At 38.4% G+C, this 14,094-nt stretch overlaps 1 protein-coding gene and 1 long non-coding RNA gene across 4 annotated transcripts in view; one reads left to right on the top strand and one right to left on the bottom strand.

Annotated features, from left to right (window-relative positions):
* RARB (retinoic acid receptor beta) overlaps positions 1-14,094 on the bottom strand; it is a 776,321-nt gene that overhangs the window by 478,308 nt on the left and 283,919 nt on the right. The window lies entirely within an intron of this gene.
* Positions 1-14,094, top strand: part of LOC131383957 (uncharacterized) — a 39,373-nt gene that overhangs the window by 19,884 nt on the left and 5,395 nt on the right. Inside the window, exons 3-4 of one of the 2 annotated variants that reach the window (XR_009214371.1) lie at positions 6,493-6,595; positions 10,429-10,521. The exons of the other annotated variant lie outside the window; for it this stretch is intronic. This is a non-coding gene — a long non-coding RNA (uncharacterized LOC131383957). The remainder of the gene's footprint in view (positions 1-6,492; positions 6,596-10,428; positions 10,522-14,094) is intronic. 2 annotated transcript variants of the gene reach the window in all.

Here is a 14,094-nt window from a genome sequence, read left to right on the forward strand (position 1 = left end):
GAGTACTGGCAACATAATACTAGTAACATAGTTTGGAGAATTTCCCTCTACTAAAGGGGTGTATCTGAGTATTCCAAAGTTATCTTTGACACAGACTGGTTCAGGACTGAGCTACTTTGGCTAATGAGATATGAGCAGATGCTTGCTATTGACTTTTTAGAAAGTTCTAGAGAAGGCAACAGGAAGTGAGCTTCTCCCATAGCCACGTGAAGAACATTAGAGATAGTAGATGAGGGAGAGGAAAAAGCAATTCTAGAAAACATGGTTGAAAAGATAGATTTTCAAACACTAAGCCTATGACTAGAAGAGGGTAAAAATAGGCAGCAAAATAATAGTGGGTGTGAGCTGCTCCTTGCTGCTTTTCATGAGATATTACAAGAAAGAGATGAGCTTAAACAAGAAGTTTTTAGTTTGCAAGGAGAAACATAAGGGAATGAGGATAGTCCAGCAACTAGGCGTTAGGTTATACGATTAGAAAAGGTGGTACAACTGTTGCTTTTCTCCCACAGGGGAATATTTCAAGTGGCTTTGATATAGCTACTGTCAGTGTGAAAGAGATACATGGGTAGAAAAGAAACAAAGGTGAAATATGTCTAGTGAAGAACACTGGGTGTAGTTACTGGCACAAGGAAGTTAATGGGCACAAACAGAGGAGAAGACCACTATGATTTTGAGGAAATCATATTGCCAAAGAAACCACAGGAGCAGTCTACAAAATTCTGTGACTATTCCACCCCTAAACAGATGCTCAGTCCTGAAAATTGACATCAGTAGAAATGAAATTGTGAAGCACACTTCCCAAAGTAGACCACACATAAAGTAATGGAAGGTGAGAAGCACAGGCAAACCTGTCAATGAATGGAGCCAGAGGCCATAGCAAATAACTGGAAAGGGAGTTTTGCCCAGACAGCAGAAAACAGTTATGAAACTCCTCCCTGCCGACACCCCAAGTGCCAAGTCAAAGTGTATCTCAATGCTCATGCAGGAGAATTGAATTGTTGCCATCCATCAGAACAGCAGTTTTTAATGGAGTTATACATTCCTGAGTCACCACTGTGTACATGTGTTGTGGCGAAGTGGGGTAGATAACTTGCCTTTTATGATATAAATGTCAAGATGACAAGGTGCCAACTCCAGACCTGATGGAAAGGATTTAGCATCACTAGAGATCTTTTTTTTTTTTTTGAGACGGAGTCTTGCTCTGTCGCCCAGGCTGGAGTGCAGTGGCGCAATCTCGGCTCACTGCAAGCTCCGCCTCCCGGGTTCACGCCATTCTCCTGCCTCAGCCTCTCCGAGTAGCTGGGACTACAGGCGCCCGCCACCACGCCCTGCTAATTTTTTGTATTTTTAGTAGAGACAGGGTTTCACCGTGGTCTCGATCTCCTGACCTCATGATCCGCCTGCCTCGGCCTCCCAAAGTGCTGGGATTACAAGAGTGAGCCACCGCGCCCAGCCAGCATCACCAGAGATCTTGAATGTTATTAACAGTTTGGGGTATTTTGGGTTTCTTCCCTTGGGAAATGTGAGAATATTCTGTGTGTGGTTAGAGGAGTGGACTGCAGCTGAGATTCAGATGTCCACTAAAATCCATCCTCTGTCTTCTGTACATGCCTGGTCCCTGGTTGGCTAGCCACATTACATTTTCCAGCCTTACTTGCCATGACTTAAGACCATTTAACTAAGAGCTCACTAATAGTGATCCCTCCCCTTCTTCAGGCTTTCCCAACACTTTATACACATGCATGTGAATTCAAGCATCCATACTTCTGTTACAGCACTTTTCAAATTATATAACCAGTTTGGGGTTATGTTTATTTAAAACAGGAGCTGGCCAAATTTTTCTGTAAAGGGTCTCATAATAAATAGGCTCTGTGGGCCACAGGGTCTCTGTAGCGACTACTCAGTTCTGACTTTGCCATGGGAAAGTGGCCATAGACAATATGTAAATGATGGGTGTGGCTTATTTGCAGTGAAACTTTGGCAGCCAGCTAGATTCGGCCAAAGGGCAATGGTGTGAGGATTCCTGATCTGAATCTTTAAGACAAAAAGCCTGATATTGCTTATGAAGTCTCCCTAGGTCATTCATCTTAATGGAATTTGCTGGGTCATCTTCAGGCATTTCCCCAAATTCTGGATACCATTAAGATCCATTTTTGACTGACAAAATTTTAGGCTTTAGTTAACAATCTATAACTTACCTCCAGTATGAAGTGGTTGAACTGCACGTTCAGAAAATTATACTCTAATAGGCATACCTATATATATATTATATATAATATATATAATAATGTAAAACACTGTATGGGTCAATACTATCAGCCAAAAAGAAATATATACTACATATCATATACATTATATAATATATATGATATATACTACATATCATATACATTATATAATATATATGATATATATGTATGTAATAATATATAATATACTATATATCATATATATTATATAATATATGATATATCATATATTATATTATATTATAATTATATTATAATATATATGTTATATGACCCTTTACAGATATAATATATATATGTTATATGACCCTTTACAGAAAATACATATATATATTATATATCATATATATATATTTCTTTTTGGCTGATAGTATTGACCCATATAGTGTTTTACATTTAACTGGTTAATGTTTATAAATAGAGATATTAACATTTTTTCAAGGATGGTGTTTACTGTTTTTCTTGACAAGCTGGAGAACATGGCTTTACTCTACTCACCTTCCCTTATGGTAACAAGTCATAGGATCTGAGTAACAGCTGCCCCTTTTAGAAGGAGTATGTAATCTCTAGTTTTTTATAGTCATCACTACTCTCTACTGTCTCTCCAATGTTTAGTCCAAATGTCAGTTGCCATTTATCATCTTTCATCTGCCAGCCTCTTGATGTTACCTATCTGGTTCCTGTGGTAATTTGGGTTTGCAACCCTGATATAGTATTAAGAATTCCTGGGAGATTCAGATCACAAGTCCTTCAATTTCCTTGCACCCATGCACACTTTATTCGTGTCCTGCACACTCAGGATTAGGCAGACCAATTCCTGTGATGGATGATTTTAAAACTGCATGCCTTGAAGCTGGGAGGCGCTCCAAACTCTCCTTGTGCTCTATATCCATCAAACCATCACTTCTCCTTTCATCCAGCCCTTGTTCTACTTCCTGATTGTCCACAGTCTCACATGTTATCTCACTTATCTACTAATCAGATTTTTTTAAAGTGCAAATGCCCATTCATTTTTCAGTGATAAAATACAGATACCAGCTCTAGGCATCTTATAGTCTATTAGAAAGTCTATCTGAATGTTTATTGTAGCCATTTGCTATACCTGAACAAACAAGCAGGTTTTCAAATATAAAATTAATTTCCTTACTATTGACATGAGAGCAGTTTTTTTTGTTGTTGTTTTGATCACTTTTTCACTTGTAGTGTTAGGCTGCGCTGAGTTACACCTATTCATCTGATCCACCACCTGTCCTGTGCTGCACCCTGCATTTGAAAGATGGATGGGGGTCAGGGTGCATAAGACCCATAATAGCAGCCAGTGTGTGTTGAGCATTGTCTGTACCAAGGACTATCCTAAGTTCTCTTAACATCGATTACTTTGCTTAATCCTCACGATACACCCCCGGAACATATACTATTACTACATTCATCTTACAGTTGAGAAAACTGTAGCACACACTGTTAGACAATTTGCCAAGGTCAAATGGAGGAACAAGCGTTCAAACTCCTGAAAAATCTTATTTCAAAGCATATTCTCCTTACCACCGACCCCTCAGTCCTCACCAGCTCACTGCCAGTAGATGACCTTAGAACAGAACCAAGCCTCCTGTTCAAACGAGTTCAAACCCAAGGTATTGTGAGGAATCTACTAAGCAAGATATCAAACTGAAATCTAACTGTAATAATATTGCATTCCAGAGCTACCCATATTCCTATCTTGCTTCGTAATGAAAAGATAATAAAGATCTACTGTTCCTAGGCTTAAACATCTTGGGATATTGGTAAAAATTTTAACGGAAACTTAAAAAAACTGCATTATATTTTTTCAGCTTATACTGGGAATGACACTGGTCAAAACTCTATATTCTCTGGATACTCTATTTACTGAGATTTTTATTTTTTTACGATCAAAGTGGGCATTTGGTTATAGCTGCTTTAAAGTTTTTTTGAGATAAAGATTAAAGTTATACCTTAAAACAGGAAACTCTGGGACGTCCATTCCCATTTGTCTGTATTATAATGGACCTAAAATGACTTCCTGGGGAGGATCCTGTGTTGCCTGGGACTACTCCTATGGCTCATTGCTAAGCAAACCAGGTATCCTTCTACCAAGACATATCTCATTGTTAAACATTTTAACTTCAGCAAAATATTAATTTCGCCCTCAGCTTGGCTGAAAAAGCACATGGCTTAGCACTTCCTGACAAAACAGAGCAGCTATCCTCCATGTACTTCTCAAGGAATATAACCTTAAACTCATTACTGATCCAGCAGCATATTTCAAAAACTTGGCTAATAGAAGATGTACCTATGGAGGATTTCTCCAAAGCTATATCTTTGCTCAGACAAAGTGGTCTTCCCTTTTGGCATAAATTACACAGAATTTGTATATACGTACTGTTTATCAAAAGTCAGGGATCACACAGACACAGGGTGTAAAAGAAATACTCCACATTCCATCCTGGGATAGATGGCAGATCATGAGAAAGTGACAAATCTGGACCACATCAGGTTGAATCTGATGAAAAAACTACTTTTTTCCCCCATAAAATTGATTTTCAATTAATTTTATCTTGGTAGATGTACCGGTCCATACTGGGGAACTGTATAGGAAAGAGCTGATGAGGGTTATCACTGCGTTTATGATGAGGACACCATTCATGACATTATACAGTGTCCTCTCTAGAAAAAGTTATTGGAGAAATTTCTCTTTGGTCTCAATATCAGGCAGGATGGAGCCTCTCCAAGCAATTGGTTTCATTTCACTTATGAACACTATAAATCATGTTTGCTTCCTATCTTAGAATGGTAGAAAGCTCTGTGTCAAATATGTGACACTTCTTTACAAAGGAGGTAAGACTTCAGTGATATGCTGGTTCTACTCCTGACCTTATTTCACTCTTCAATTATAACTTTCTCTTTCCTTCGTCTGTTGATTATCTCTTCTTTTGTTACACTGAACAGATTTCAGTAACACATTTTAGTAAGATTTTTCGGGCAAGGAAGGATAGAAATAAGTAATTAATTTCTTTGGTGTTTTTTCCCCTGGTGACTTGTTCCCCCAATGATCCAGGTAAATTCTGAAAGCCATCCTCTGCTCTTCCTTCTTCCTTGAGCCCAATAGTTGATTCTGCTTCAAATTCAGCAACTTATGATCTTCACTGCCATTACCCTAAGCTCAGGCCACCAGCAGCTGTCTGCTTGGCCACTATAATAATTCACCTGTTTCCTCCCGCATGTCTAATCCATCCCCTATCCATCCTATTCTCTGATCGTCAGTCGTGCTTGAAATCCTACATTGGCTTCCTTTGGCCTTTGGATATTGTTTAACCTTCCTCGCAGGCCTTACATGTCCCTGGTAAATTGGAATGAGTGCTCTTTGATTGGGCCCATGGAACACTGCTTTACTTTCTTCCTGTTCTGGATATTTGCACATGCTGTTCCCTTTGCCTAGAAACCTCTTGTCCCATGCTCCTGGTGAACTTTTATTCAGTTCTCAATTTAAATGTTCCTCTCTTGGGAGGCCTTGGTGGCTTCTTAGATTTGGTTCCATATTCCTGTTACACACTTTCAGGAGCAGTTATTACTTGGGAAGTAGATTATCACATTTGATTTCAATTACTTATTGAACAGTTTGTTCTCTCTGCCATGCTATAGGACACGGGCTCTGTCTGCCCTGTTTATTGCTCTATTCCCTATGCTAAGCACAGTGCCTAGCACATTTAAGCATTCAAAAAACACTCGTTCGTTGATTGAATGAATTTGAAAAATTATTATTAAAGCATCAGAAAGGATGATTTCTGGCTGGTATCTCTTCAGTGGACCCACAAATTTAATGAAACAATCTGTAAAGTTGCTCTTATTCTTATATTAAAAAATTATATTTGCTTACTTCTTGTCTATCCAATAATTTCAATTTAAAATCAGGAAGAGGAAAATTGGCACAACATATCATTCCTAGTCTGATTCCTTATTCAGTTGCCATGAATCACCTAGGGTAGTGCAGCAATAGAAGACAAAGCTAGTCTTCAGAGATCTGTCCTCTTGTCAAGGCATACTGAGTCACTTAGACTTAAAGGCAGGCTTTGGTTTGTGTGAGAGAAAACAGAGGTGAGAGATAACTGCCAAGTAATTCAAAGATACCATTTACTTACCAAAGTCAATGGTAGCTTCACATCCTCTTGCATAGCCAGTGTAATGCAAGCTAGTTATGACATCAAGCATTTCTGCCTTTTCTTTAAAGAGGCTGTCATTCCATTTTCTGCACACATCATAAAAAAAGACAGCATCACAGACCTCTGCTCTTGGACTGAAAGCATGTAAGCAGACCGAGGATGGACAAACAGGTATACTGGCTTCATTTCCTTTATTTTCCTATATTCTCGACTCTTGTTTGTTTGTAAACTTTAATAAGATGTTTCTGTTTGATAAAGATGGGGATTACTTAGGTCATGACTTGCATAAAGTGGGAAAAAAAAGGGAAGGGTGGCTGATTATTTTGACTTCTGCTAAAACACACATTTTAAACTCAAGGTTGCTTATAGAGCGTTTCCAAACTAGTGACAACTCTCAATTACTTGCAAAGGGGAAAGGGCACTCCTGCGTTGCTGCAGTGTACAATTTCACAGACTTAGCTACATTCCATTCCTGGGTTCTGTGAGATGCTCTGTGCTCTACTGCAGTTATTTCAGTTACTTCCAATCAAGAGAATATGAACTAGTGGAGCAAAAGTTTAGTCAATGAGACGTCAAACACTTGGATGTTCTGAAATATAGACAGATATCAAGTAGATAGTCACATCTTGAAATTATCTGTGGGAGAGAATTCTCAGGATTCTCCTTAATGATAAATGAAGATTATCTTCAAAAAAAATGAAAACTGAGCCAGGCATGGAGGCTCATGCCTGTAACCCCAGCACTTTGGGAGGCTGAGGCAGGAGGATTCTTTGAGGCCAGAAGTTCAAGATCAGCCTGGGCAACATAGTAAGACTGTACCTCTACAAAAACAAAAATTAAAAAATTAGCTGAGTATGGTGGCATGTGCCTGTAGTTTCAGCCCAGGAGCTTGAGGCTGCAATGAGCCATGATGGTGCCACTGCACCCCAGCCTGGGTGACAGAGTGAGACTTGAAAGAAAAGGGGAAAGGAAAGGAAAGGAGAAAGGAAAAAGAAAAAGAAAGAAAAAAGAAGAAAGAAAAAGAAAAAAGAAAAGAAAGGAAAGGAGAGGAGTAAAGGAAAGAAGGAAAGAAGAGAAAAAAAACTGAAGAATACTAAGCATAATTGGAAATGCTGACTACTTCTTCACATAGGTTCAGCCAAATCAAGTAGCCATCTTTTGTATTTATTATATTAATACATACAGGTGCACCACACACTCACCCAGTTGTTACTGTTCCTTTCTAACTGAATTTTATAGATGTTACAATGTCATTAACAGTAAAGCACAATGTTTTTTATGTACTACTAAGACACAGAAAACACTGCCAATTAAATGGTAACACCATGCTTTCTTAATATTTATGTCAAATGTTATACTTCTTGAAATTTCTCCCTGGGACTTAGGTAGACAGTTTTTTTAAGTAAAACCATTTTTTAAGTAAAACATGGCTAGCTAAGAAGGTTCTGGGGACCTGGAGCTAGCACTCGGTGGTGATTATCAGGATTTGATGAAGCCAATGCATTGGATAATTGACAGCTCAATTATTAGCAGGAAGTTGTACAGAAAAGGAATTACAAATTTTTCTCTTTCTGTGAAATAAAGCAATGATTTTTTTAAAAGTAGTTATCATCCTTGTGCACGAAAAGGGAAATCTGAGCTAAATCCATTGGTTAATGTACTCCTAAAACTTCTTTATACTCAGAGTCCAACACTTTCAAAATTACTTTTCAACTTAGTATTTTATTACTTTTTGTTTTATACAATATCATCCTCTATGACATCAAGAGAGATGATAATGCAGTAATTTTTAAAGAGTGTTCCGCTGTTATCTTTAAGCTGCCAACTATCATTTGGCATGCTAGAGCTTTCCTGATCTTGCCAGAGGTGTCAACAGAAGGTGTTCAGACAGCAACCTAATCTTCTTTCCTCCAAGGATCCTTACATGGTTGTCTAGGCACACAACTAGAAATAACAACCATATTAATGCATGCGAAGAATGGCAATTGTGTCATGGTTGCTGCCAACAACACTTGCAACTGTAAACTGTATGCTGGATCCCCATTTTACAAATACTAAAATGGGAGGTGGTGGCAAGTGGGAAGTTTTTCTTAGAATCAGTAAAATACAAAGTTACACATCCTGGAGCACAAAGTAAAATCCCTACAAGATGGGATCATCATTTTTACTTCTGCTAAAAGAAATGCTTTAACTCAAGGATACTTTCAGAGCATCTTCAAACTAGTTAAAACTCTCAATTATTTGCAAGTGGAGTAGCTCAGTGGTAGGATAATGAACGCAAAGCCTCAGCTACTCCAACCATCTGGTTTGGGCACATGGCTCTTCTTGAGTAAAAGGAACTTCAGAGCAGAGTGCTGCAGCAAAGGAGGCAAGAGTTTCCTGAAGGGTGATACTTTCCATTGCTCCCAGCTACCCAGAGTTGGGTGGGTGGAACAGAAAAGGCTCTAAACACAAATATTGTAAGCACATAATTGCCTTATCCCACCTCTACCTCTCCTTACAAATAGTGAGGATGATGCAAGTTGCATTCTTTTGAAATGCCCAAGAAACTAACCAGTTAAGTAGGTGTGTAGGTTGACAAAACACTTCTTATACACCATCTTTAAATCTCTCAAACTTTTTGGGTTAATTCACAAGCTCCTTCGAACATAAAATCTAGGAATGATAGCAATCATTTCCAGGGAAACAGGGCAGACCTTTCTATCCTGGCAGGTCCTTACACATGTTCTCTTGGACTCTGCCTTCGGAGGAAGAGTGCTGGCAATGCAACCAGCCTCTCCTGTTCATTGTTCAGGGTCCTTTCCTCCTGTCTTGGTGGTCACTGGCTGTTGCCAGGGAACTTTCTGGAACTGCTTTCTACCTACCATCTTTTAATTCAAGATCCTTCCCTAACCCACTTGTCTATACCCCAGCAGGAGGTCAGGACTGTCTGCAAAACCCTGGGGCCATGGCTAGCTAAGAAGGTTCTGGAGACCTGAAACTAGCACTCAGTGGTGATTATCAGGATTTGATGAAGCCAATGCATTGGATAATTGACAGCTCAATTACTAGCAGGAAGCTGCACAGAAAAGGAATTACAATTTTTCTCTTTCTATGAAATAAGGCAATGATCTTTCTCTTAGGCCTTATACTCGGAAGACAACTTCATTTCCTAAGAAAACAAACAAAAAATATTTCCACTGTATGTTTATTATTAGGAAATGGTTGGTTTTAGGATTGTCAAAATAAACCAGAATGAACAAAATTAGACTTTTAGGAAATTTACAGTGATGCTAAAATGTATTGTACCCAGTGGTAATTTAATTTCCTTATCAGTGTCTCCCAAGAGAAACTGGGAACAGAATGTGTCCAAGTCCAAGAATTCCTGAAGAAAATACAGAAAAGGAGCTAATTGCTAATTGAAACAATTGGTACCAGACCACATGAGTTCAGATAATACAGATACAAAGGGGCAAAGGCAAGGAAATGATCAGCGAGAAATGAGAACACGAAGAAAAAAATCAGAACAAAAATAAAGCAAATGACAGATAACTTTATAATGTGATTCGTTTCCAAATAAACAGCAAGTCAGAACAAAACCACAGGAAAACAAACTGGCTCTCAATGATGCTGAATATCTCATATCGAGAGCACCACAAAATCAGATATATACTAAATGAAAATACCCTAAAATTCAGAAAAAATTTAAGGTTGTAGCTAAGAACACAGAAGATCTTGCACAGTCTGTATAATTTTTACACCGTTATGTTGACATGACTCTGCCCTCAAAATAGAATATCGAATATCAATTTTCTGTACAAGATGGTTAGGAAAACCATTAGCTGTTTTGCCCTTTTTGAGACAGGGTCTCACTCTCTCACCCAGGCTGGAGTGCAGTGGTGCTATCATGGCTCACTGCAGACTTGAACTCCTGGACTCAAATGATTCTCCTAACTCAGCCTCCTGAGTAGCTGGGACCACAGGTGGGTACCACCATGCTCGACTAATTTTTTTATTCTTTGTAGAGATGAGATCTCCCTGTGTGGCCCAGGCTGGTCTCAAACTCCTGGACTCAAGTGATCTTCCCACCTCAGTTTCCCAAAGTGCTGGGATTACAGGTATGAGCCACCACTCCTGGCCACCATTAGCTTTTATAAGGAAGTATTGTTATTTAATACCCTATCACAATTAGAAAAAACAAAACTCATATACAATGTAAGAAAATCTCTTTTTAATTTTATATCAAATTTTACATGAAGATATAAATAAGATTGAGAAACTTGCCTGAGAATCTGCATTTGTAACAAGCTTCCAGATGATGCTGCAGCTGCTGTTCTGTGATTCGAGCAGCAAGGTTCATCATGGGACCTCTATTTTTGGTGGAGTCTTTCACCAGTGATATGAGGACTGAAAGGATGGCCAACTTCTAGTTCAAGTCCATGTCAGTAATTTGAATCTGGCCTCATTTACAGATCTTGACTTAAGCTACTCAATGTCCCAATGATTCTTAACTTCTACAAGAGTCTGTTCTTTTATTTAAAATTATTATCATAATCAAAACCCTGAACAGCTGCCTACTATCTGTGGGGTGGTAAGTTAGATTTCAAAAGAAAATACTGCCTCTTGCCACCTAGGAGTTTATAACCTAACACAAAAACATTGATGTTGGTGTGTATGTGACATTCCAAAGCATGTCTTCAAAACATATCCAAATGAAAGGTTTCTTTTAAAAGTAAAGGGGGGAAAATGAATATAAAATTTGTTGGAGCTGGGCCTGATGACTCAGGCTTGTAATCCCAGCACTTTGGGAGGCCGAGGCAGGCGGATCACGAGGTCAGGAGTTCAAGACCAGCCTGGCCAACACAGTGAAACCCCATCTCTACTGAAAATACAAAAATTAGCTGGGCATGGTGGTGGGCGCCTGTAATCTCAGCTACGCAGGAGGCTGAGGCAGGAGAATCACTTGAATCCAGGAGGCAGAGGTTGCAGTGAGGTGAGATTGCACCACTGCATTCCAGCCTGGGTGACAGTTAGACTCCGTCTCAAAAAAAAAAAAAATTGTTAGAAACGGAGATAATTTAGCTAGGAAACTTAAATTGCAATATATATTATAGAGCTGTCAGTTTTCTTTTGGACCATCTCTTGTGAAAGGGCATGGCATTTCAGAAATGATTTTAAATCAGTTTTGCTAGGCTGCTAGTGAGAGAAATTCCAAGGAACAACAACAAATAAGGCTACAGGTGGTAACAGTGTTCCTAGTGGTTAAACCAGACATGGACTTAATACCAACAGTGGTCAAGATGGCAGAGAACTTAAGAATAGCTGCTGGTAATTAATTTTTGAAATTAAATATTATTTTGACTTTCAAATATAATTGAAGCACTTCCTAAAATTATGCCACTGAATTTTCTTCTAAAAGCTTTATACAAATATATCTCTTAATAAATGAAATCAAAATAGTATTAGGACTGATTACTTGCATCTGAAAAAACAAGATGGATTTGATATGGATTCTTGACTTCCTTGCTGTCATAGCCGTACAAGTATTTAAGTGGTAAGAAAATAATCCTGCCAAGCCTTAGAAAGACTTAAGAGGCTGGAAAGAGAGCCAAGATGTTAGAAATATCTCCCCATTCCCACTGCTCTTCTTTCTGTCAAACTCATAAAAATGTACACGATCTGTACACATTTGTAAAAATACACTCTATTTATGTCAAAGTAAACTTAAATTGGGGGCTTTATATGTCTTTCACATAATGCAGCTCATTGTTTCCCTGAGAAATGAGGATGAGATATGTTGATACCTGGGGCAAGGCTAACATTCAATTTGAGTGGGGTAATTAAGAACAGATTCTTACCACTAACACTTGATTGGTTTAAACTGAGCTACAATACACTAAATACTCCTTCTTCCTGAGATTTTGAAATTTAATATCTTTTAAAATGGAAAAGGCAAAAATCATTTCTCTCCTGAAATAAGACATAATTACAGCCTTCAGAGGCTAGCTGTAGCTACAGGACTAAACTAAAGTTATTGAATTATGGTTCTCCTTTACTAGGTGAACTGGCACTTCATTTTCTTGTTGGATGAAGTCTTAATATTTAAAACAAAATTTGCTCTAAAATGAAATAACTGGTATTTTTAAAGCATTTCTGAAATGCAGGAAAAAGTATTTAATTAAAATATTTGAAGCTGAGTCCTGGGCTCCTCCACTTAACTCACTCAGTGATTTTGGCCATCTCTTAGATTAAGTTTCCTCATTTGTAAAGTTCCTCGGAGACAAAGTCAAGGCTTAAATGAGATAACACATATGAATGCCCTTAGAAAAGTACAGAATGCTGTAAATATGTTCATTTTACATTATTACTGGAAACAGCAAGAGCAGCACCTATAAACAACCGTAAAGTAAGACACATTGACATATATTTAGCCTAAGCATGGTCAACTATCAATTTATGAGTATTGCAATTCCCACATCCCATTTGTAGGGATTTTTTTGGAGGATACCACTCCTGGTATGAATGTTTCAATCAGTCAGGAGACAGAAACCACAATGGAGAGTTTAACAGACAGGATTTAATGTCAAGAATGGTAAACCAGATCTTGGGGAACTGAAAAGGCAAAAGAAGAACGCAAGTATTATAAGGTAATAATTTCAAGGAGTAGCTCTCGCTCATAAGCTGGAGAAGCAAAGGGATGAAGTTGGAATTCTTACAACAGGAGCCTACAGAGGTATCTTGTGGTGCTGGGATCCAGGCCTCCGAAGGAGTCTACCTGGTAGGTGCTGGTGGCTCTGAGGCTGTTTCTGAGAGTGTTGGAAAAATTCTAACTTGGAATCAACTGCCGCGTTTGAAACAATCTGCTGCTGCCTGAATGAAGAAGCATGGCTGACGTAATGCTTACGGAAAGGGAAGCAAACCTGCTTTTTGCTTATCCTGCCTCCCAGTTGGTCTCTAGTGTCCCCATAGGCAGAGCCAATAGGTGTCCAGCTGGAAATGATGAATGTGGTTGCAGAGTTTTGGGGTCAGCAACCCAAAGCAGAGAGTAGAAAGGTACACTTGAATTTGAGTAACAATATTTTAATAACCAGCATATCCAACTTTCAAATATATTTTGCTTTTCAGGAGACTTTAAAAAAACATGTAAATTTCAGTGTTTTTGTACTTGTACACATTATTTAATCACAGTTCCTACTACTTCTTTTTATCATATTTGATTTGATCCCCCCAGATCATAGTACCAAAATGCCACTGCTTGTTCCAAAGATGCTGTGGGCCATGCTTCCAGTGTTTATTCTACTCAGGAAATAAATCAAAGAAACCATCATTCATCAGGTGTTGCAAACCCAAAAATGCAAAGGTTAAGTCAATTAACATCTTCAATCATATCTACACTCAATGAAACACCAGCTAATATATTTATGTACATTTAATTACTATTTTAATATTATATGAGGTAACTATATCTACCCGTTTGAATGCTTATCATTTGGCAAACACTGAACTAGGTGATTTGCATGTTACACCATTAACACCTTCAGAGCTATTGTTATCTGCATTTTACCTAAGAAATGGCAACTTTAAAAGGCTAGGTGTCATGTCCAAGATATTATCATTGGTGTGTGGCCATGCAGGGATACAATCTGGTCTGAATGACTCCCAAGCCTGAGATCTTTGCTCTACAGCCCACT

This window comes from Hylobates moloch, unplaced genomic scaffold, assembly GCF_009828535.3.
Source record: "Hylobates moloch isolate HMO894 unplaced genomic scaffold, HMol_V3 SCAFFOLD_8, whole genome shotgun sequence".
In the NCBI taxonomy this organism is placed as follows: Eukaryota; Metazoa; Chordata; class Mammalia; order Primates; family Hylobatidae; genus Hylobates; species Hylobates moloch.